This window comes from Cydia pomonella, chromosome 9 (assembly GCF_033807575.1).
Source record: "Cydia pomonella isolate Wapato2018A chromosome 9, ilCydPomo1, whole genome shotgun sequence".
Classification (NCBI taxonomy): Eukaryota; Metazoa; Arthropoda; class Insecta; order Lepidoptera; family Tortricidae; genus Cydia; species Cydia pomonella.
This window is the reverse complement of record NC_084711.1, coordinates 14,750,287-14,774,145: the sequence shown is the minus strand read 5'-3', so window position 1 is coordinate 14,774,145 and position 23,859 is coordinate 14,750,287. Positions and strand designations below refer to the sequence as shown.

The 23,859-nt window shown below is 35.2% G+C and overlaps 1 protein-coding gene across 3 annotated transcripts in view; it reads left to right on the top strand.

Moving 5' to 3' along the window:
• Positions 1 to 23,859, top strand: part of LOC133521454 (NAD(+) hydrolase sarm1) — a 100,464-nt gene that overhangs the window by 24,671 nt on the left and 51,934 nt on the right. The gene's annotated exons all lie outside the window — the stretch shown is intronic.

The window sequence follows — 23,859 nt, the reverse complement described above, 5'->3', positions numbered from 1 at the left end:
GTACTTTACATACAAAACACACAGTTTTCCAACTTTGCGATATGTCTACCAGGTATGTACAGGTCATACTAAACAACTTTAATTATATAGGATCAAACACGAAACCGCGAAATAAATGGTGATTTCAGACATTTTGGCGGACCGGTTGTTTATGTTTTTTTTTTATATCGGATATCCTATGGCATATCAAAATTCATTAAATCAAATCTTTATACCAACTATACAATATAATAAAATATATAGATGTGCAATGTGGTTTAGGGACAGCCTGTAGGAGACAGTGCCTAGGTCAACCAAACGTATCAAACTAGATTAGAACAAGATGCGATTGCAGCGGAGCGATAAAATCGAACCAGAGCTTTACGAGTATATCGAACAAATGTATAGCTTATAGTCTTATTAAATAGTCAACAATTTCACATTTGCAGTCTGGCTTTATTGCGCCCTACTGGAAATAAAAAAAATCTTGATTGACGTACCTCTCTTTACTTATTTTTTTTACACACTTTTACTTAGGCCTCATTAACTAATCTTTACATTTTTAAATACTTAAGTAGGTATTTGATTCAAATCTTGTAACATAAATTTGATCTACATTCCGGTTCTGAAATTTTGCATACTTGCATGCATACAGCTGGTGCCAGATATACAGATACCACATGCTAAACCACACCTACCTACTTCAAAATTCCAAAAGGAGGAGGTACTCAATTCTGTTGTGTTTTGTTTATTTTTCATTGTTAGATTAAAACTCTCAGTCATATCTCTAAGATGTTTAAAGGCATAGTGAACAATGTGGGTCATGTAACCCGTGTTTTCGGTAGGTACATATTTCTTTTCGTGTCTTACTGCTGTTAATGAAGTTAGATTTCGTGACTGCTATAGCGTAATGAGATGAACTCATGGTCAAACTTATGCTTTATAAATAGAACGACATTCGCACGTAACTTGTGAATATTGTGAACTTCAATGCTCCTTCAGGGTAGTTTTTGAATCACTTAAGCTGTTTAAAGTACTTAACACTTAACTTTATATTAAATATATTGTATGCTAAGAATTATTTAGTAGCCACTTCGTAACGTGCATAATACATCCCTCTTTTATTTATAACATATTGACCGTCATGAGTCATAACTCTTCAGTTACAGTAATAAAAAAATATAATATAGCAATAGGTACCTACTTAGAACGTAGTTAACAAATGTTCAAAATCAAAGAGATTATGTTGTTAATTTATGTAGAGATTCTTTGAAAATTATACATTTATATAATACGAATACGATAGGTGACACGAAGTTCACCGGGTCAGCTAGTGTTATAATAATTTTAATTTTATATTGAAAGGTACCATTTTATTTTCAGCAAAAACATTTCCAATATTTTATTTATTGGTTTAAACCAATTTTATTGCTGGGTATGATGTTCAACACGACCAGATGGACCCATTTTTTAATCTAATAACTAGTATAATGTATGACTCACTGTTGTTAGTGTTGTCCGTATATTTCTGGAACTAACTCACGCGCCGGTTCCGACTCCAAGTTCCAAAAGCTGGATCAGTTTCACAAACCAGTATAACTGAGATCCGCGATTAAAAATTGTGGTTATGAATCTCCAAGTCACACCTATTCTGGTTGGCATTAGAAGAGTTATTGTAAAGATGAATAACAGCCAGGAAAGGCCGCCCACGTCGCAATTTTTGCCACTAAAAGAGATTGAGTTATTTGGCTTTAATGAAACACTTGAAATGTTTTTTTAGGAAGACTGGGATTGGTATGATGAGAAATGGATAGGTTATAGTGACAAGTAATCACGCAATCTTTAATAAAATCTTGGAGCTGACATTTACTGAAATTGCTTGGAAAAGGAGTGAGCGTAAAGAAAGCAAAGACAGTTTATAGATGAACTATGTACAGTCGACGTTAAAGATATATTATGTTTTCATATTTCGTCTTATTACAAAGGAGTGTAAAATGTGTTAAAGTGTAAAAATATGTTCGACGTCGATTCTACATACCTATATAGGTATATAACTATATCGGGAGCGCCTAAAAATTCACATAAGTATATAAAAACCATTTTTTTTTTCAAAAATTGTATAAAGTAAAGTCATGGAGCCATTTAGGGGCTACAGGTATTACAGCTACACCAATGGATTTTCAATGGAATTCTATATACTTAATGAATTTTCCGAATTTCAACTACGTTGTATTCGGCCTGCGGTAACATTACCTATAAACCTATAGACGACCAGTATCAATGCCACTACAATTTCCAGGACCACATTCCCGAGTCTTTAATTTACTTTTATTGAACAACAAACACAACCTTTATAACACCATAGTAATTAATTGACTAACTTATTAAAACATAAACAATAACTATCTATTGTACAGGTAGTAGAAATTTATTACTAATCCATACCTGGATCGTGAGGCGTAGAGTTTACGAGTGTGTTTCCCGCTATGAATGAGCCGTTTCTCTTTATTGTTATGTCTTTACGTGATCCGCTTATTCTATTTATAGAGTAGAAGGTATTGAATTGTTATACTTTTACAACTTATTGCATTGTGATTAGGAGAAAATGTACATATAGCTATACTTGGATAGACATTCCTTGCGAATTTTCGCATTCGCATTCGCACGGCAATTAGGTATGAATTAAGGGGCCCACTGATTAACAGTCCGCCGGACGGTATCGGCCTGTCAGTTGTTTGGAACTATATCAACTTTTTGTTATAACTGACCAGCCGACCCCAGACTGTTAATCAGTGGGCCCCTTTACGCGGCTACGACGGTGCATTCTCGCTGCATATCGGGAAAAGTATATAATAATATAGGCTACGCCGCGCCGTAGCGCTACAAGGCTACAGTAGTCTACAGTCAGAAGTAGCTATCAAACGGGCCAGGAGTTCAAAATGAACTGAACATAACGGCCCGATTCGAAGTTTAACATACGTCAAATATTAGATCTAGATACGATATGCATCGAATATTTCTTTTTTTAAAGAAACGTCACCTTTGAAGGCTTTCTTCAACTGCTATGTTGTTTTTCGTGTCCGTCAGCTTCGCTATACTGGTAACCTTTCTCTATCAATACTATTTCACCGTTCATTCTCCATTCAGGTAGCTCGCCTTTGGAACAGTCTCCCTGTTGAAATCAAACAGTCTCCGAATATAATTGTTTTTAAACAAGCCTTAAGTGAGTACTTTGCTGCTAGAATGGCAAATTATTGGCGTCTCTATTTTGTAAGTTTCATCTGATTTCTTATGTATGTGTATGTATATGTATTTTTATATATGTTATTTACTTGTATGTATTATACCCATGTATACAATACTTCTATTTGTTGAGTTTTATGTAGTGTTGGTTAAGACTCGAGTCCTTTGAGTCCTCTGTTTTGAAATTCGACTCAGTTTTTCAGACTCACATATTAAGGCTAAACTCGAGTTCTTTTCAACTTATAGAGACTCGAGTCTTGTAGGAACTTTAGTCCTTTTCAGAGAACTCTCAATTTTTTGTTTGCAAAATTTCGAAATGCTTTGTAGTAAGTTATAAGTTAGTTATAGCACACAAATAACACAATAACGCAAAATTTCTATACTTTTATTTAGGTTAAACCTATGAAATTGAACTACTATAAAAAAAACCAGAATTGAACTACTCGTCAGAGCTTCATTCTAGCTATTCAGCAATTCAAAACTCAACGCGTTCTGCTTAACTAATTCCTTTCCTATATCCAACTTCCGAGTCAATATCAACATTAGATCTTTTTTTTTTTGCAGAGTAATCATTATGTTGTTGTCCAATTTATTCATACATATACGTCAAATTTTGACTTAACACCGGCATTTTCAGAACGCTAAACGGAGTTTTCAATTTCCCTAATATAAAATTACTGAAAGAGAAACTAGAATACGTTATACACAAGTTTCTCTTAGTCGCAGTAAAACATAATTATTTAACTTACTGATTTCTGTGGAAAAAAAGAAATTAGCAGTTTTATTTTTAGCCTAATGGCCTATTGTGTAATGTGTCATAATGGTCTATTTGCTCATAATAGCTGTATCAAAACATCACGACCCAGTTCCCCAGACGATTGAGTGTTATGATATGCTGCCCGTCAATTACAATTGACTTGGCGGTGTGTGGTCTCGGACACGGGAAAGGACGTGCTTACACTATCCTGACACTGGTTTCCTGTACTAGATAGTTGAATTATAATATAATGGCCATCTTCAGCGTAGTTTTTACTTACACTTATATGAGTATATGTATAGAATAACCCACAAGGCTAGGACAGGTGACCACTTGGGGTGGCACATATTCCCAAGATTTTGAGTGTTTCTAACTTTTCTTACCTGTGGCGAATTTAACATTTATGTGCTTATAGCCCATGATAGGCAAGTTATTAAGTATTTTTTAAGTATTCGAATCACTTAATAAACCCACCAGGCGTTCGTAGAACAGCAAACTGTTCTTTCCCAAACTTAGAATACTTATATATAATACCAAAGTTAAAATCAAGATTTAGGCTCTTCGAAATATGTCAAGCAAGTGACTAATTAAGTTAAACCTTAAAATTGATTTAATATAAAAGTGTGTAAAAAGTGTATGTTGACAGTAGATAGGAGGATGTGCTCCCGGTACTGGCTCCCATACAAAATGAGTCCCAATACTTAGAATTACCGGTTATCGTCATACAAATTTAGTCACACACCACAATAGTATCACACCGTCTATGTAGTCTGGTTCAAGTGCAGACACACCTTTACTTCAAATAGGATTGCCTGTCTTTGACACCCATTAATATCCGCGAGGTCGGCGCCGACACGACACGTTACCTAGTAGTTCCAGGAATACATAAATACATCGCGACAATTAAACCGATAAAGCGGTGACAATTAATCTAATGTGGTTCAATTTCAAATATTTCGTAAATAGGTGGGAAGATCGATAGCGACTTGTATGTGGACTAATTTAATTATAACTACATATGCTAATAAAGACCATCATCTGTAATTGATCGTTTCACTGCCAGTGAACCAGAATTTCGGTTTGAGTCGAAGGTTCCATTCGGCTTTCGCTATTTTATTTTCATTTCTAAAATAAATATTAATTAGGTATAGGTAAAAAACCTAAGTAAGTCACCTGTTGTATGTAGTTGTGGCGTGTTCGAATAGACAATACATGTTTAAAAGACACACAAACAAAACAAATGTCTATTCGAACACGTCACAACTACATACAACAGGTGACTTACTTAAGTTTTTTACCTATACCTATTTTATATAATAATATTGCTAAAAAAATATGAGTTGTAATTATAATAAAGTTATAACATTGTCGAAACAGATCGTCAAAAAGTAAATGTTCCTACTATCAGTAGGCCAGAACACCAAGTCAATCTCAAACAGCCCTTTTACTACTATTTTTTTTTTTTCACATTTTACAGACCAGTGATCCGGATGCCAGTTCACTGACCTTAAAATCGCACTATCACGGTTTCTGTCGCAAGCCGTGGCTATCATATTTCTTCTTTATTCAGTGCTTCATCATTAACAAAATTAACTGATCATTTGTAAACCTTACTGCAACGAGATAAGATTCAGGCATGGTCAGTCAAGCGTGTTGATGTTAGTTCCTGCGGGAGAGTGGCGTGTCCTGCGCGTGGGCTCGCTTTAACAAGGATTAGGGATGTCTAACGGGATTTATTTTGTAGTTATGGTTACACAACTACACATAGAGTAAGGAGAGCTAAACTAGTCCTAGAGGACAGAAGGTGAAAGAGTACAATAAATAATAGACTATGTCTACGGAACTAGTGAGCGTACTACAAGTGCCTGGTACCAGCGGAAGCGTTGGTAGTCTAGGCGAAAAACATGCGACTTCCAAACCAGACTTGACTTAGGCTCGTACTAAGGAGTTTCCGAGAACTTATGTACGAAATATCATTTGAGCTCTTCGGTGAATTGGCCTAATTCTAAACGCGGCCTAGTTTTCCCGCTAGGTGGTAAGATCAGATAACTGTTATTTTCGTATAAACTAACCTTGATGCTTATTGCCATGCGGATCAGCGGCTCCTTTAAGCCCTGGAGTCCCAGCGGTCTAAATTTGCCACATAAAAAAAGACTGAGATATATATTTAGAATCGTATTTTGATATTCGCGATATCGTAGGACCTTAGGGGTTAAAATACAAGTTTGAAAACTCCTCAGATGACTATGCCTGGAATGTCGTAAGGCCGAAAGTTACCAGTTAATGGGTGGAAAACGTGAACGTGAAAAAAAGCCGCGGTCAACCCTTAAATTAAATTAACCACGTCTGATAACGATTACTGCTTCTTTAATCCGTATGTTTGTTTTACGGATTTTTACGAAATTATTAAACACTGACCGAGGGATGTGAAGGTCTTCATTTCAGCTTCGGCAAAAATAATGAAGTTTGTCTGTGCGGATGTTCTCCTCTACAGGTCGCAAGGTGGCGTATAAGTGCCACTAATTTATACACCTAGTACCTACTTCTGAAAAGTGTAAACGCTCTATCTGTTTTAGCGTCTTTCCTAAGCTATGGTCGTAGCGCTATATTTTAGTCGATAACATCGATTCCCAGTATGCACCAAAATTAAGTATTCGTAGAGAATAAGCGACAATAGATAGATAGATAGAATACTTTTTATTGGCACACCTCAGTCAAAGATACAGCTTAAAGAAAAACAATTGATAGAGGCAGACAACAGGCAGTCTTATCGCTAATATGTCGCGAGTAGCGCTAAATGTGTCAACGCCTACCGCAGTAGTCTGATCACTAAGCGCGCCTGAAATGTTTGCCAGTTACGTTTTCCAGGCGCTTTGATTAGCTTATTGTGATGATTCACCTAAGAATGACACCGTTTCAGGTGGAATTTAAAGCATATTTAACTCCTCAGAATTACTGATACTTGAAAGAAAGAAAACATAGGTTGGCAATAGCGCATTATGTAACTTTGATGAGTCGAATTGGCCCCAGTAAATATTAGGAGAATTTTAAATAAACAAATGGTTTTTTAACCATCGCAGTTTATCGTGATAATTACGTGTAATAATACAGTACATATGGTGCTACTTTACCGCCCTAGTACGGTAACTAGCACTATACGTGCGTATGTCGAAAATTTAAAGGGCCATATGTACAGTAAAACGTTGTACAATACACATTCGAAAAGGTAATTCACAACGAGTGGCGATAAATTAAAACACAACCGAAGGTGAGAGTTCCTACTTTTTGCACTTTTATCGTAATGTACTATATTTATTTATTTATTTAAACTTTATTGCACAAAATATATACAATAATGTACAAATGGCGGACTTAAGGCCAAATGGCATTCTCTATCTATATTGTTTCTAATTAGTTGAGACATTTCATAAATTCATTTTATTTTGGTTTTAAGTGTTTTGTATGCAGGTAATGTATAATTTCAGGCGTTCGTATAAATTAATCATACTCTAAAATAAAACAAACTTTAACAAAGCTTTTTAAAAATAATTCTCAACTATTCTAGAAGTTTAAATAAATGTCTACTGAAATTTATCTTTTATTGTGATACATTCCCAAGTATTTAAAAAAGCAGACGTGTCAATTAGTCACGTAAACAAACCTCCGACCTCGTAGCATACTTTGTAAATTCCAATAAGCCACAATGTGTTAAAAGCCCCTAGAATAGACGAGACAATGTGTCTTTGTGAGGGCGGGCGCCGGGACGTCGCCGCTACTATACAACGACATGTCACACAGCTTATGTTGGAACAGTGGGCGCTTAACGCTTTTACTTTTTCGTGGAGACCAATAACAAATAAAGTGTATACCCATATTTAGAAAAGATGAAACAGACTTTGTAAGGGCGGGCGCCAGCCTGACGCCGCTAGTTACGAACTATAAAACGCCATCACAATCACACAGAATATTTTTATCGCAAAGCGGGCGCTTTTGCAATTTACGCGCAATATTTCATATTTATGTTGTTTTAATTCTTCTAAGCTTCAGCTTGGTATTATTAAGCTCTTAAACATTTGACAAAGCAACGTGTCTTAGTTTGTTCGTTCGCAATGCTGCGGCATTATGCGGCACTAGCGTGCGTACTGGTCTCAAATAGAGTAAATAAACAACAATCAACAATTCATCACTAGAGTCAGACCAAAATAAGTTGGCAACATTATTGATAGGCCAGACGGTGCAAGTATCAAGTAAACGTAATAATTTCACAGAAGTTTGACGTTTAAATTAACCCGAGCACCATCTGGGCTATCAAAATCACTACCAACTTATCTTGGTTTGACTCTAAAAGGGTCGCGTATAGTTACATATTAGTAATTCTTTTATTTATTTATGCAGACGTTTCTTTTATATGTATGTAGTACTTACTACTAACATCACATTCGAAGCGTCAGGATATACCTATAAATACGTACACGCTACATTTTGAAGTCACGTATACCAAGTTGGGTAATGTAGGTACACAACACAATACAGGTGCCTACAATTCAATTTTATGTTATGATTTTTTTAGTTATCCCGCAGCATGTACGAAACCGAAGTCAATTTATCAAATAAAACAAGTTATATTGATAAAGCAAAGAGTCACGTGTCATGCAGAAGCAATTCCTAACTTATCTTCCTGAAATCGCAGCGTATCATTGGCATCACGTATCCCGCAAATTTCGTGCGAGCGGTTTTTTAGTACAGAATTAGCTGTTCTACTATGCAATCGTAGCCTAGAGTTATCTCGGCTTGTCAACGGGCAACAAGCCGTCATTCAAACGGAGCTCACCGTGTTTATCTCACGGCTACGCCTACGTGCCGATATCTGCTGATTGCGATCGGTATTGCTAACACATTTCTCAATAATTCTATTTCTTTGCAAAAATAGCGGTCATATCTGATATTAAGGTTTCCAAGCACAGGATAGAGATAAAATTTTCTTTTTGTATATTATGACTGTTTGTTGCCTGAATAAATTTAAAAAAAATACTTACAATCAAACGAATTGGACTCTGGACCACTGAGGCAAAGTTAAAACATATAGAATATTTACTTAAATTCACATATCTCTATGCCTGTCCACCGACACTTGTCACTATGCCTGTCACTTTCGCGCTTACATACTTGTTAGAACGTGACAGGCATGGTGACAAATGATAAAGAGCCGACCATATTAGCCCTACTGCGGTGGCAGCATGGTTCCATTTTTATCACCTATCACTATGCCCGTCACTTTCGCGCTTACATACTTGTTAGAACGTGACAGGCATGATGACAGCCCCTTAAAAGTGTCACATGTCCATTTTTTGTTAACATATTTTTTACAGTAATTATTGTTGACTATTTTGTAATATGTGGCAATCGAATACGAGTAATACGAGTATTGTTGTCGAGTTAACTCTTATTTTAAATAAGATCACCAAAAAATACAACTACATATTTTATTTAAGCAAAGTAAAATTAGTAGGAACAAAAGTTAGGGAATGCAGGTTACCATCTAAATATCATGCAAAGGAACCTTTGTTGCTGCCAAATACCATGGGATTGCAACAACACTTCATTAATATGACGAACGCAGTGTGTTTATTTATATGACATAATCTTCGGAACTACAAGCATGCAGGCAAGCGGGACATAAAACATAGACGTATTTTGCTGCCCTGAATTCCGATCTATAAATAACGGGCGTTCCGAATTATTCTTAAATTTTAACAGCTTCCTGTCGTAGTTTCGATTTAAAAAACACTTTTCACAGCGTAGAAAGAGTACGAATTTGATTTTATTGTCTACGTTTGTATTATTTAGGTAATTAAAACTTAAAATTAGGATGGATACAATTTGTTATCTGTTGAATCGCTATGTACCATAACAGCAGGATAAGGCCCCTTTAACGTAAAGGTAACTACGAAAAACCATTAGACCATTACCTGTTGCTAAAGACTTAAATTGTGAACAATCTGGTTTATAGATTCGATTACACTAAAACACTCACGATTCCGATCAAAGTTTTCCTAAGTTACTTCAGAGTAAAAATATTATTAAAATAAGAACAAACAACTTAGTAAACTTATTATCATTTAGGAGTATACACGCACTGTGCCCGGCCCTCATTGACATAGAAATCAAAGTTGTTATTTTCAAATTTTTTTTACTGAAATATGTTTTGCCCAGCATTGCGATAGTAACTTTTGAATTTGGGATGATTTGGCAAGAGTAACTGCACCCGTTACGAAAATATGAGTTTCTTGAGGTTCTTGTTCCATACACTGTTTTTGAAAACAACTTTTAAATGCTCCTAACTCTTATAATAATTAAAAATTCGAATGGGGCATGGCACGTAGGGGCATGGTCGTGGTTGATAAACAACAAATTGGCCAAAATATTTTCAATAATGATAATATCCAGAGAGGAAAATGAGGACTACGTTTGTATGAAAAGGCGAATTTGTGAGGGTCCTCCACTTTCGTCTTAAAATTACAAGAGGTACAGTCGACGACAAGGAAATGTTTTTTTTTTATAAATTTTCCTTAAGTCACCAAAACTTAACCGCTGCCATAAAATCGATGACGCTCTCATTTTAAAAGGATTTGCTATTGACTTGACATTTAAGTGACATCCGGTAACATTCAGGTAACACATGGACCCGGTAACAGTCAGGTAACACATGGACCCGGGTATGTCCTTAAACTACGTCCAAAAAAGAGGTATGGGCACTGTAAATGTTATCTCGCTTTGTGTGGTAGGGCACAGCACAGCGCATGTCATTCCAGACCTAGAGCAGAGCCCAACTGGGGAAGTACCTCCACTTTACAGAAAACCGCTGCCAAATAACACTAGACCCTACTCATAGTGTTGTGTTCCTGCCGGTGAGTAAGGTTGCCAGAGCTCAATGAGCGTTGAGTGTTAGGATCGGCAACGCGCATGTAATACCTCTGGAGTTGCAGGCGGCCATAGGCTACGGAGACTGCTTACCATCAAGCGGGCCGTATGCTTGTTTGCCACCGACGTAGTATAAAATAAAATAAAAACCATTTATTGCAACAAGAACTAATAAGTACTAGACGTGGATATATGTTAAATACTTAAATATTCATGCCAAGTTTCAAGTAATTTGTTTGTCTTATCGTTTTAAAATGATAGCATACCGATTGTATGCAAGCGGATTTTGGTGGTGGGTTCGTGAGACTTATAAACTGCAAAAGTATAAACGTGTGCGACTTTTTTTAATCTCAAAAATAACCTACTTTTTTGTATAAAATGGAAATTAAACATTTTTTTTTTACTCGTCGACTATAATGGTTGAATTAAGATTTCGTATACCAAACTATAATTGCGTAATTAACATGTATGGGCTCCCAAGTCAACTACATATAATACTCTTTTCATTACTCTGTAGTCAACTGTAAAAAAAGAACAGACTAAACGTTTAGAGTTCGCGCGTTTATGTCTTTGGTCTACTTAGATACCAATTTTCATTAATTATTTTGGTTTTATAGTTAAAAATAAGTATTATTTCAGATGACTCGTAAAAAAGTATTGTATATAATAGTGATATAATCAAGCTTTTCAATCTCGTACCTTACTTAGGCAACTCAGCAAGCTTCGTTGGCTAAACACGGTACTCGACTGAATAGCTCTCTAATATATCACGATTGTATAAAAGACTATAGCAGTATCGGTACTAAAGCAAATATTATACTTACATCAGACTTCAACGCCGTATTATTGTAAAAAGCTTTTGACCGTGACTCGGATTGAGTAATATCTTATTATTATAGCATTAAAATGGCTACATAAATCCACTAAGCCCCTTAATGATTACCTTATAAAAAGGCTATTACGTCGTGTTATTGAAAACTTTAACTAATGACCCTAAAAAGAACCAAACAGTTAAGGGGCCGTAGGTTCAGAGAGCGGAGTTTTTAAAATATCTTACCGCTTTTTGACGTGATAACACTGATAACGTCTTATAAATTGATAAACACCGGTAGCATGCACGAAAAGGTGTCACGTTGTGGACAGATCTCCATGGTAACGTTACGGTCACGTTGTGGACAGATCTCCATGGTAACTCCTTCTTTGTATTATACAAAATTATGATAATTCAGTGATAATAATTCAATTCAATTCATAAATAAAAGTATGCAATTTTTCATCAATGTTTTCTTATGACGTTGTCACGCAAAATTATCTTGCGTAAACCGACTTTACAGACAATCCTTTTTTTAGATCACAATACGGTTGCCAAAAATTTAATTAGAATTCTTGAGGATTTTCTCTAGTGACTTCATCGATGTGAATCCTGATTTTTTGACTTTCGCTCGATAGTAAAAAAACACGAATATAGTTCTAACACGCACTTTAAAAATGTTGTAACAATTTATGCACAAAAGTTGAAAGTATGAAAATTGCTTAAAAAATGCGCTTGAGGGAACTCATCAATTACTTTTTTATGTTCATACTTGCAACAAATTAAAATGTATAAACATGATACCCATCTGCGGTCCCGACTTGGGACTCTCGAGCACGCACATCCATCTCGCTCACGGGCCTTAATAGACTCCTAATGGATTAAAAAAAAATGTTTACATATATTAGAGATACGTTAAATTAAACGTTTATGGAATTTAAAGCCACGATAAAGAGTTTCAAGGTTGTATTCGGACAATACGGAGCGATCATGTTATTCACAAATATCTGAACAAAACCTGTATTATCAAGAAATTGTTCAGGATGTATCGGATGTGGCTACTGCACCTACTTACTTATTTGTCTTATAAAACCACTAACATTGAATCTGAATGCCGCTAAGAGTATTTTTCCGTTTGAATTTTCCCTGTTAGGTTATAAAGTTAATTTAATGTTTAATTAAGTAGTATACAGAAATTGGAAGACATTCACACTGGAAAATCATTGGTATGTAGTACGTACACATTTTTCTTAAACACTACCACTGCTGCCTTAATGTTATAATTTTTCAATATCCTAGAATCGATTTTGCATTCCAGCAATCACTTTTCTTCCCAGGAATAATTAGCACCACTGTCAGTGCCAAGGTGAAAACCCAATGTTTTCCCAGAAAATGAAACAAACCAAACATATCATAAATACAATGAGTTCCGTTTCTAATCTTCAAAGCTTATCCAAACCTTAGTAACAGTGCAAACAAGTTTATGGGTCCGTCTGTACTTGGCTAACGACTCACTTTTCATTGAACTCTATACCTAGGTAATAAGGGTTACCAAAAGCTAGTGAGAGGCTAATCCACCATGAATCAGAACGATAGCCGAACTAATTTCCGTTCCCTAACTTATTACTATGAAATCATAGTAGTAATGCACCGTGATGCGGTGAATCAGAAACAGTAAGAATGCTGTGTGGGAAAATTTAGAGGAAAAACTAAATTAAAGCCAGAAAATTGCCAGTTTAACGAATATTTTGGTCGAAAACCATAACCATATGCCAAAAGGTGTACCTATTGAAGTCGTTAGATAATTCAGAACGCCTCAGAATGTCAGATAGGTAATTCTGAAAATCTCCTCATAATTCCATCATATAGATCCTTCTTCGGAATTTTCCCGCATTAAAATTCGGATTAACCTAATGCGTCTTTTAACAATATTTTCTGTCTTGCGACCTTATTTACTAAAGTTGGAGTAATGAAATGAACTAACTAAATTACATATAAGGTTATGTGAGTGTCATCCTGTCACATATATAAACGAGAAGTCACTTAAATACCTACCTACAAACGAGCATTATGATTTACACACCGATTCTTTCATTCACTCATTTGAATCATTCATAACAGCTTCGATGAGATTGTCACAATTGGCTAGAAAACTGACATTGTCACATAAACCAGTATTCCAAAAAAATATTATCCATGTCACAGGTCGACTTGTGCATAGTTAAACGCTAAAAAAATGTTTTTATTTATAATTTATGCATATTGAAATAGAAAAAAAGGTTACTTTTAAATGAACAGTGTTGATATTAATTAATGTGAAATTGACTTAGCTAGTTCAGCAGACTTTTGTTCGTTGCCGCTGTAGTTTCCTAGCATAATAAGTACCCAGTATAGTTCGTGTCACGATGACACGCTAATCTAACCTTTAGTAACATGATATTATGAGTCAAGGCACGCGTCGTCGTGAATGAAAGGATCTTACAAGTACCTATTAGCGGAAATGCATCGCATGATATTGTACTAGAAATTACAATAACAAATTCGTAATTACAAATAGAAATTCATTGAAAATGTGACCGCTGTTTATTGCTATTATGAAATCATATCCGAAATGCATCGACTAATACTATGAATTAAAGGAAAATACACCACTGAATCATTGCATTTACGGCTTATTGACACAAATCGTCAGAAAACACATTATTAGGTAAATTTTGTTACTTAAACTTTGACAACAATGAAAACGCAATGTGCCGTTTACGACTCCGATTAAGGCGATGCCCAGGTACGTGATTAGAGATTATTTGCAAAATTTCGTTTTTCATTGATTGTTTCGTTGTGGATAATAATATCTTGAAATAAGGCTTGAAGAACCCTCACGTGGGTGCAGCTTGACAAAAGTTCGTTTGATTGATCGTTTCGGGACCCCTTAAATATGCAAGCCACATCTAGTAACAGTTCCACAACGTACAGAGTTGGTCAAAAATTTGTTTGATTAAAATTAAGATTGAAAATGTAAACATTATTTTTAATCAAATCAACTTGGTTGTGAATTTAATCATGAGCTTGCCAATCAGATTGAATTCGATTTCATTAAATCTTATGATCATGATTTTGTAAAAGTTATTAAATAATTCAACCACATGATTATTGAAAGTAACGTTTTAGTTGAATAAGATTCGTTTTACCGTACCTACTTTTCTAACAGTTGGATTTGATACTAGGATTTGTTTAATACTAGGTCCTTATATAATAATACACTTTAAGTTTTCGGATTGTAATAACATAAACTGACACAACAAATAAATTTATTGGTTACCTACCAAGTTTATAATAATATGCGTAGGTAGATAAAGATATCCAATTCTAAAAATTCCATATTCTGATGCTATTTGAATACACCTAATCTTGTTGTTGTTCTCATGAAACTTTGATAAGGAATCTATAAGTACGCCTAGCTCTCCTCCTACTTATTCTATTTAACATCTGTACCTATGTATTAGCCACTCACACTACTATTATTTTCCTAGCAATTATTTACATGAGTAGGGTAAACTAATATTGGCTTCCTCCAATGTAAAGCAAATCCAGTGAAGACAGGCATAAAAAAAATTGGACGAAAAGACTCTCGTATTTGTATAAGTACGTCGCTCAGACACAGTCATAAAGGAAGAGCTTCACTCCTTCTGGACTACCGACCGTGAAGTATGTGCACAAACGCAAGAGTCAGAAGCGACGATGAGCAGACAGCATGGCGCAGCGAGCATGTGGATGATCTTCTCCACACTGACCTCACCTTATTTTAAGGCAACAGTGTTGATTTCCCTACAAAAATAGGGACCAGACTGTATTTTAAGGGGCCAATCATATCTTATAGGCCTGTAAGGACAAACTAATAGAACAACCATAAAACAAAATGAGATTACGGCATAAATAAACCCAATGAAAACTCCAAGAACAACAATGTATCTAAGGACCTATCTACTAAGGTCAGATTCGGTGGAAGTGGGTAATAAGGGAGACAATAACAGCGTATATTCTAGTGCGTGCCACGTGGGCAGGCAGTAAACTTAACAAATAACTTTACGAGTCACTCTATTGGGATGTCCTGTCCGACCGGGGCTAGATGCTCCATTCATTTGACGGTGTGAATGAGGCAACCCACGCTTGGAGGTTTAATAATACTGCCTGTTTGGATTGCCAAAGCAAAATGGAAAAGGGGGAGGATTATTTCGCAATGAATGAACGAATTAAACGAACTTTGTTTAATTGTTATATGTCTGTTCTAATATTGAAAACAGTTCATGTCCGCCCAATTAAAAAAAATCCTGATGTGCACCATATTACACCAACTAACAAAAATCTTGAAAATATATTCACTTAAATTTTTCGGTATATTCTCTATAGATTTTCCTCAATGAATAGTAAATCCGGTGAAGACTGGCAAAAAAATTGGGTTAAAAAGAGAATCGTAGACCAAGAACATCGTAATTGTATTATATGTACGTCGCTCAGACACAGACGACACAGTTATAAAGGAAGAGCTTCGCTTCAATAGTGGTTTATCCCTCCCGCAGTGATTTTCAAATTACTCAGTTCATTAATTATAGTTAAACCGGCCCTTAAGCTATATTATGTATACAATTATTTTGGAATTACATAATTTTGAACAGCACATTTACTGGTACTTAACCAGATTGACGTACCATGACGTGCGTAAAACCAATTAATAAATCTGTCGATCGATAGTAACGAGAACAATCTATAAAATAGTTTCACTCGCGAGTAGGTACCTAGTTATTTGTTATTTCTGCGTGTGAAGATTGGTGGAGCTCAAGCCCTCTGTTCTGTAAGATCTTGGTACATTTACAAACATCGTTAGCTTAGATTGATTGTGTAAGATTTGTTATGATTCGATACTCTTTTCGTCCAACCGTACTATAAAAATATTTGGACAACACTATTAAACAAACTAAAACGAAGACTATTAAGATGCATTTGTATGTGTGTGTATGTTACAGCTCGTAAAATAATTGTGGGAAAACCAATTGTACATTAGATGATGAAACAAACATCCTACTTATATTCGATACATCGCTTGTTTTATGATTCTATATACCTACCTACGTAGAGACGAGAGAAGCCCAAAGATAAAATTATCCTATACATATTTAATAAATAAAAAATTTGACGTTTTAAATGCATTATCATTATCACTCTTGTTTTCTACCAGCATGCGACGGTAGAAAGACATCACGGGATTCCACTTAATGTTATCCCTACACCCTTTTTTCCATATGTATTTTGCAAAGATTGAAAAGCGGCATCTATACTCAATTATCCACATGCAACTCGGCCCACCGGCTTCGCTAATTTGAGAGAATTGACTACCTTTTTATCCCACAAGTCTTTTAAAGAAAAGTAGGTCAAATTAGTTTTATTTAGCCTAACGAGTAGGTGGTAGGTACCTACGTGTAGACAACTGGTTTTAGGTACTTTCTTAACTTTAATTATACCTTCAACAGTAACTACCTGATTTAAAAAAAGGTTTGAATCATGGAAGCAACTTAACCATAAAATCAAAATTGAATACAATTATTTACCAATTGTTTTTTATCAATAAAGTACCTATATTAACATAAAACAATAGGTAATAATTGTAATCAATAAATACACTCTTCCCATAGCTTTGAATACAAATGATACAGGTGATAAACAGGAACTTTTAACCAGCCAATTGTCACTAGCTAGAACCGGCTTGCTAAGCATTTCCAGCGTCAAAGAGCTACTAACATCAACTGCTGATGAACATTTTCTATTGTTACCATACTGAACATAAGGTCTCATATGCTGGAAATAGTAACCAACATAAAACCTTTCGAGCTTATGTACGACACTATGACACTTGAAACCATTTTTATTGTCTTTAGAGGCACGCGCTATGAAGATAAGGACATTATGAGAATTGCATCTACTGCGCTTACATACTCGTATACGGAAAGTACTACATATAGTTCTTATGTTTTATGAAGTATTTATATTTCAAATTCAATATCGGCAGAATATGAGAGTGTACATAATTAGTTACTAGAAAAATGTATAATGGATTTCGAAAGATTCATTTAATCTTTACCGTATTGTAGGCCTGTGGGTAATTCAATACTGTATAAAACCACGTCTAAAGTAAACGGAAAGAAAAGATGATACCCTCTTATAGGGAAATATTAAGGCAAGTGTTATTTTTCAAGTATCCGTGACCAAATAGATCAATTTCCACGTAAAAATCTAATAGTTTTTCACAGTTGATTATAATTTTAATCTATGTATACTTAAAGTAATCATCTCATCAATATTGCAGCGTCTCCTGACTCAGATATCAGCACTCGGTTCCCACGTAGAACTTTAGGCAGTATCACATTTCCTTTATTATTACATTATCCATGCGTACAATTCTTGCTTACTAAGCTGACATGATATTACGCAGTTTCCATACATTGTATGCCTATACTCTGTAAAAGCGGTAAGCAATTTGCATGCTGCTTTTATATCAAAGATAATGTATTCAGCTCTGTTAGTATGGATAATTGTGACCTGTTAGGCGCAAGTGCTAGTCGGATTCGCCCACCGAGTGTTTGATACTTTTTAGTATTTGTTGTTATAGCGGCAACAAAATACATCACAGCCTGGTTCATGACAGCCTGGCGACAGACGGACAGACAGACAGACAGACGGACGGACAGCGGCGTCTTAATAATAGGGTCCCATTGGACCCTTTGGGTACGGAACCCTAAAAACAGTGATTTACTAAAGATTTTACCTTTTACAATATCTTCTTCTTCTTCTTCCTCGCGTTGTCCCGGCATTTTGCCACGGCTCATGGGAGCCTGGGGTCCGCTTGACAAATAATCCCAAGATTTGGCGTAGGCACTACTTTTTACGAAAGCGACTGCCATCTGACCTTTTACAATATGAGAAAACAAGTCAATTTATTTAAAAAAAAAATTATACATATATATATTAAGATGGTTAATAATACATCAACCTAAAAAAAAACAATTAAAGAGGGTGTGATAATAACGCTTGGTGGAATGGTAAAGCTCATACAACAAACAACAAGTAAGTAAGCGAACAAAGAGGACGGAAAAGGTTAGTTCAACATTCTTATAAATATACATTTGAAGCAAACTGTTTCCTCCTTACGACACAAATATATCAATGAAAGGCTATAAATATAAAACAAAAACTACATATTGACCCATACACCCACGTTTTTTCTTATAATTTTAATTCAGATCTCTTTGTCCATAATTTTGCATATCTCGTGCCAACAGCGAACGTGATTTATTTTATAAACAAGAGTTGCGTGTGTTAAGATAAGAAATAAGTTTAATATTCATATAAGTAGTTTTTATGCAATGTTTATTTGCCTTTCTGTTGCCAACCAAGAACGCTGTCTAGATTAGACATTTTGTGTCACAGCAGCTTCAAATCCTTTTGTTGTTAGTATCGTCATCTATTCCATTAAATAGGGCCACGTCGCGCTTAAAAAACCGCTCTTTTATCCGAACTAAAAACTAAATCTAAGCAGTTAAAAGTGACTTAATTAAAGTAAGATATGTTTTCAGCTAAATAACTAGAATAAGCACACACACTTACAAATTTACGTTGCAAAATGTTCGCTGCAAGCTACGTCAGACATTTTCCGCCTTCAAAGGGCTCATTTCCATATGATAACAATCTAAGACAACTACAAAATTTATCTAAGGATTTACGTAGATCTCGTATTTAATTTACGCAAATTGCCCGCCCATTGTTGCAAGTGATACATCTGTATTTCCGCATTTGATTAAATAAATTTTTAAGGTAGTGATGTTTTATGTTTGTTAGCACCATTAATAACTATGTTTTTATTATGAACTTGAAACCTGCTATTACTTCCGGTGTGAAACATGTTTAACAAGATAAATAATTTAATAGATACATGTACCAAATAATATTAATCATTTTATTTTTTTCGGTACTGTACCTCAAGAGGAATTACCCCAAGGGACGTTCTTATCTTTCACCTAAATTATCACCTATTGTAGGTAGTAATCCCTAAATGTTAGAATAGATGCCTGCGTGAGATTACAATAGCTAGGTTCTAAGATGGTAGTTTAATCTTCCCACTTCATGGACTGTATTATTGATCATCAATTTATAAAGTAACTAGATCTTATTCTTATATAATTTAAGTACATAATTGCTAGTGCTCATTCAAAAAAATGCCAATTCAATTAAATATATAGCGTTTTATATCGGTAAAGTGCAATTTGCATCTATAAGAATATTGTATGACGGCATTTGGGAACCTGTTTTAACACATCTGCCAGCACGCACGTATTCTAGCCTTTGCGCCGTATGTACTTTGCTAATTTGCTGCTAATGCATTTTATTATTGGTGTCAAAATGCGTTTGAAAAAGCGAAACCGTGTTGCTCGTACGTTGACCGAACGGACGCCGGCACTTTTGGTCACAATTACATTACAATTAACGTGCGTTCATGAACAAACCCATAGGTACAAATACTATAACACTCATTGTTGTTTTTCAAAATTGTTCATGCAAAATATACAAACAGACGTACCCATAATCTGTGCTAGATTTTATTGCATAACGACGGACAAAGTGCAGAGTAAATGATAGTCGGCTACACATTGATGTATGCTGATTTAGGATTTTATACAAACAATCGGTTTTCTTGTTGCTTAGAGTAAAAATTATATGTATTCAGTCGTTGAGAGCATGCACCGCGAAACTACCGCGTGTCGGGACTAATAGTTGAGTGAATGATGAAGTTGAAGAAAACTGTGATTTGCTGCATCAAAGGAAATACCTTTTTCATAAAGTATTCTACGAAAATGCCACAGGTAAATAGTTTAGACATTATGCAGTTCAGCGCTTTGTGATGATAATGATTCAATGTTTACGCAGTGTCGTTCGGGTATTTTTTGTTGTGTAAATGCATTATAAATCTCTCCTATTTATGTCAGCTTCCTTCCTAAATAACCCAAGGAATTGCCAAAAAGTGACCTAGGCAAAAGTTTATTGATACGAATGTGACTGTTATTGTGACCGTCTAGGAAGCCTTATTGAGATTACGCTTTGTCAAGTGCTTTCTTTTAAAAGTTCACTAATCGGCTGAAAGCATCTAACTACGCTCAACTGCTGTCGTAAGTTGTAAGCAATCGGAATTTAAACTTATTAATAAACATGGATTTTCTTTTATACAGATTTCTTTTGGCCACATTTATGAACACATGAAAATTGAATAGATTTTGAAAAATATAGGTAACGTTTATTTAACTTATTCAATGGATTTTCAGTGAATCATGAATGTGGGCGAACAAGAGATGACTGTTAGTCGTATCACGTATGACCGCAAACCGTGAAATTGTGGAAAGGCGAGACCAGATGAATAAGAAAGATTAAGTGTGCCGTTTTAGGAAATGTTAATGCTATTACTCGTATATGATTTCAAAGTATTTTTCGTATTTTTTTTAAACCCGGCAGTTTTGTAACTATGGAGATATAACTAAGGCTTAGACTGCTAAAAGGAATGGTTTTAAGTTACATATACTTTTGCCTATAGTCTTTCTGTTTGTCAGCACATCTGAAATGCAAGAGATCATCACGTTTGTCTCAACAGTAGGTAGGTTTTACAAGTGACTTCCGTCAGTAGGTACTATACGTACTTACGTACGTCGTACACCTAAAACACATAAAAAGAAATCTCATGCTTTGTCCTGCGAAGGCACGTACGATTCAAAATAAATATTTTTTTATGTAGAATCTTGATAAATGTGGAATTTACGGATCATACACATGCATAGAACATTATTTGTCTCACATGTTGAGGATATAGGATAAGTATTAAAATCCACAATTTCATTATAGGTCATAACTACATTAGAGTTAGAAACCATATTACATACGTAGCCCTTTAGACGATAGCATCTTTTGTTAACTTACAGATTATTTATGGCCCTTATATCTCCTTTGTTTTCTATTAATACATTAAATGTATCACAAATATTGGCCTGCGGTCAAGTATGTAGGAAAGGTCAGCTCAGCCTTCGAAATATTTTCAACCGGAATAAAGTGTGTTTCAGTACTTACAGTTACCTACCTAAACAGATTATTTTTAAGATTATGAATAGGTTCAGTAAAATTAAAACCTACTAGTAGACCAGTATACTCGTCCTACAGTACTCAAGGCTTTTGACTTACTGGCTATGCTACAACAGCCTTTGTCGCTGTGATGGGAAGGAACCACGAAGGATCAAATCACATAGGGCATATACTTAAGCTCGACTGTCGATGGAAAGGGCCTGGGATTTTTTTAGATAGCATTAAAAAAACAAGGCCTTATTTATACAATTATATGAATGGACCTTTCAAACATAGATTAAGAAAAGACACGAATTTTAATTAGATTGATTATTTTTACGATAAATTTCGCGTTGTTATTATTAGAACATCCCCCATCAAGAACACGAACGAGTATATTTTCAAAGTACTCATAATTCCAAGGTTCATATCGACCTCTGTGCCAATAAAAACAGCAGCTAATTAAACAAATTCCAGTAAACGTGTTAAAGGACCGTTTGCGTCATTCATTGTAACAGGTGTCGCGATATTCATTAACGGACTAATTTTGGTGCTACGTCACTTGTTTCTTTACTCTGTTATTTTTGAAGTAGGTTGAGATACAAAGTTATTGTGATAACATACTACATATTATGGAATAAGTTTCATTAATTTTACAATAAGGTAAACACGTTTAGAAATAAATTAATTCGCAGACGTTTCTGCATGATACAAAATTCATTATGTGTACGTGTAACTATTCCAAGAGCTTGTAGTACTTAATTCAATTATGAAATACTGATTTATAACCAGATTGTATTTTAGTTTCTGCTCTTAAGAGCCCCCCCGATTCCCCGGCAAGCTCGGCCGAATTTCACCTTTCCATACAAACGGAATTTCGTTTTCATTTTTAAACTGCGTGTTGGATTGTAATGAAACCTTGCATGTTCAATGACATAAGGTATATCTAGTTCCGTAATTAGTTTATATACGAGTAGCTCCAGTTTATAAAACAAACGACCAAAGATTTGTATGATAAACTTAAATTCGCTGTAGTTTTTTAAAATAAACTGATTACAGCAAAGTTTCAGAGCAATCTAGCTAGTCGTTTTAAGATAAGAGCTTAACTAGGTTTGTATGGAGAAACAAGCTTGCTGGGGATCCTTGATGATGTATGTTATTGTGTGTAGGCAATGGAATTATCAAAAGATAATTTTATCTGTTATTGATTAAATAACACATGTTCTGCTCATCAAGACATCAAACATGCATACCGCGCTCTAACCTAACCAGACTAGATTGCTGATTCATTAATTTTTCTAGAAGTTAATGTTTGACAACCTGCATGCTAAAGGGCGTTCAGCTCATTCTCTACTTATATACTCGAACCTGCCTGCCTGATTCATGATACTTCAAACAAAACGTCACTTTTGACAATTTTGACGTAGACATGTTGACAATCAAATTTTTGACGTAGGTATGTTAAACTTACAATTAGACCGACTGTGGCAGAGACATATGAGATCAAGTCATCGATGACTGTAAAGGTAGGCAGATCCTAAATCCGCCGAGACGGTGACTGTCGGGCGCCAGCCACCACTGTCACTTGGTTCTATTTCCAACAGGCGCCGTGAATGAATATGCCCGAGAAAGCATCAAATAAACTAAATAGTCTTTTGAAGAGATTTGTGATTCAGTGTTGTCTGAACGGATCGTTATCTCGTTTTTGAAGTGAGAGTGTTCTGTGTCATTTAAGGTGCCGGAATAGTCCTGGTTTTCATCCAGGCGCCGTTAATAAATGCTCTATCTTGATCTTGTTTTGCAATCAACCATTGAAGTTATAAATTTAATTTAATTAGCTATGTTTCGTTTGTTTGTCGTTTTTATTATGTTTGTATTAGGTACATTAATTATGGCATTGGTATCGTTAACTTGTAACTGTTACAGCGATATCGTATCAATAAAGTTATACCTACCTCCCCCTACTTACTTATACTTTATTCGTGAAATTAAATTAAAT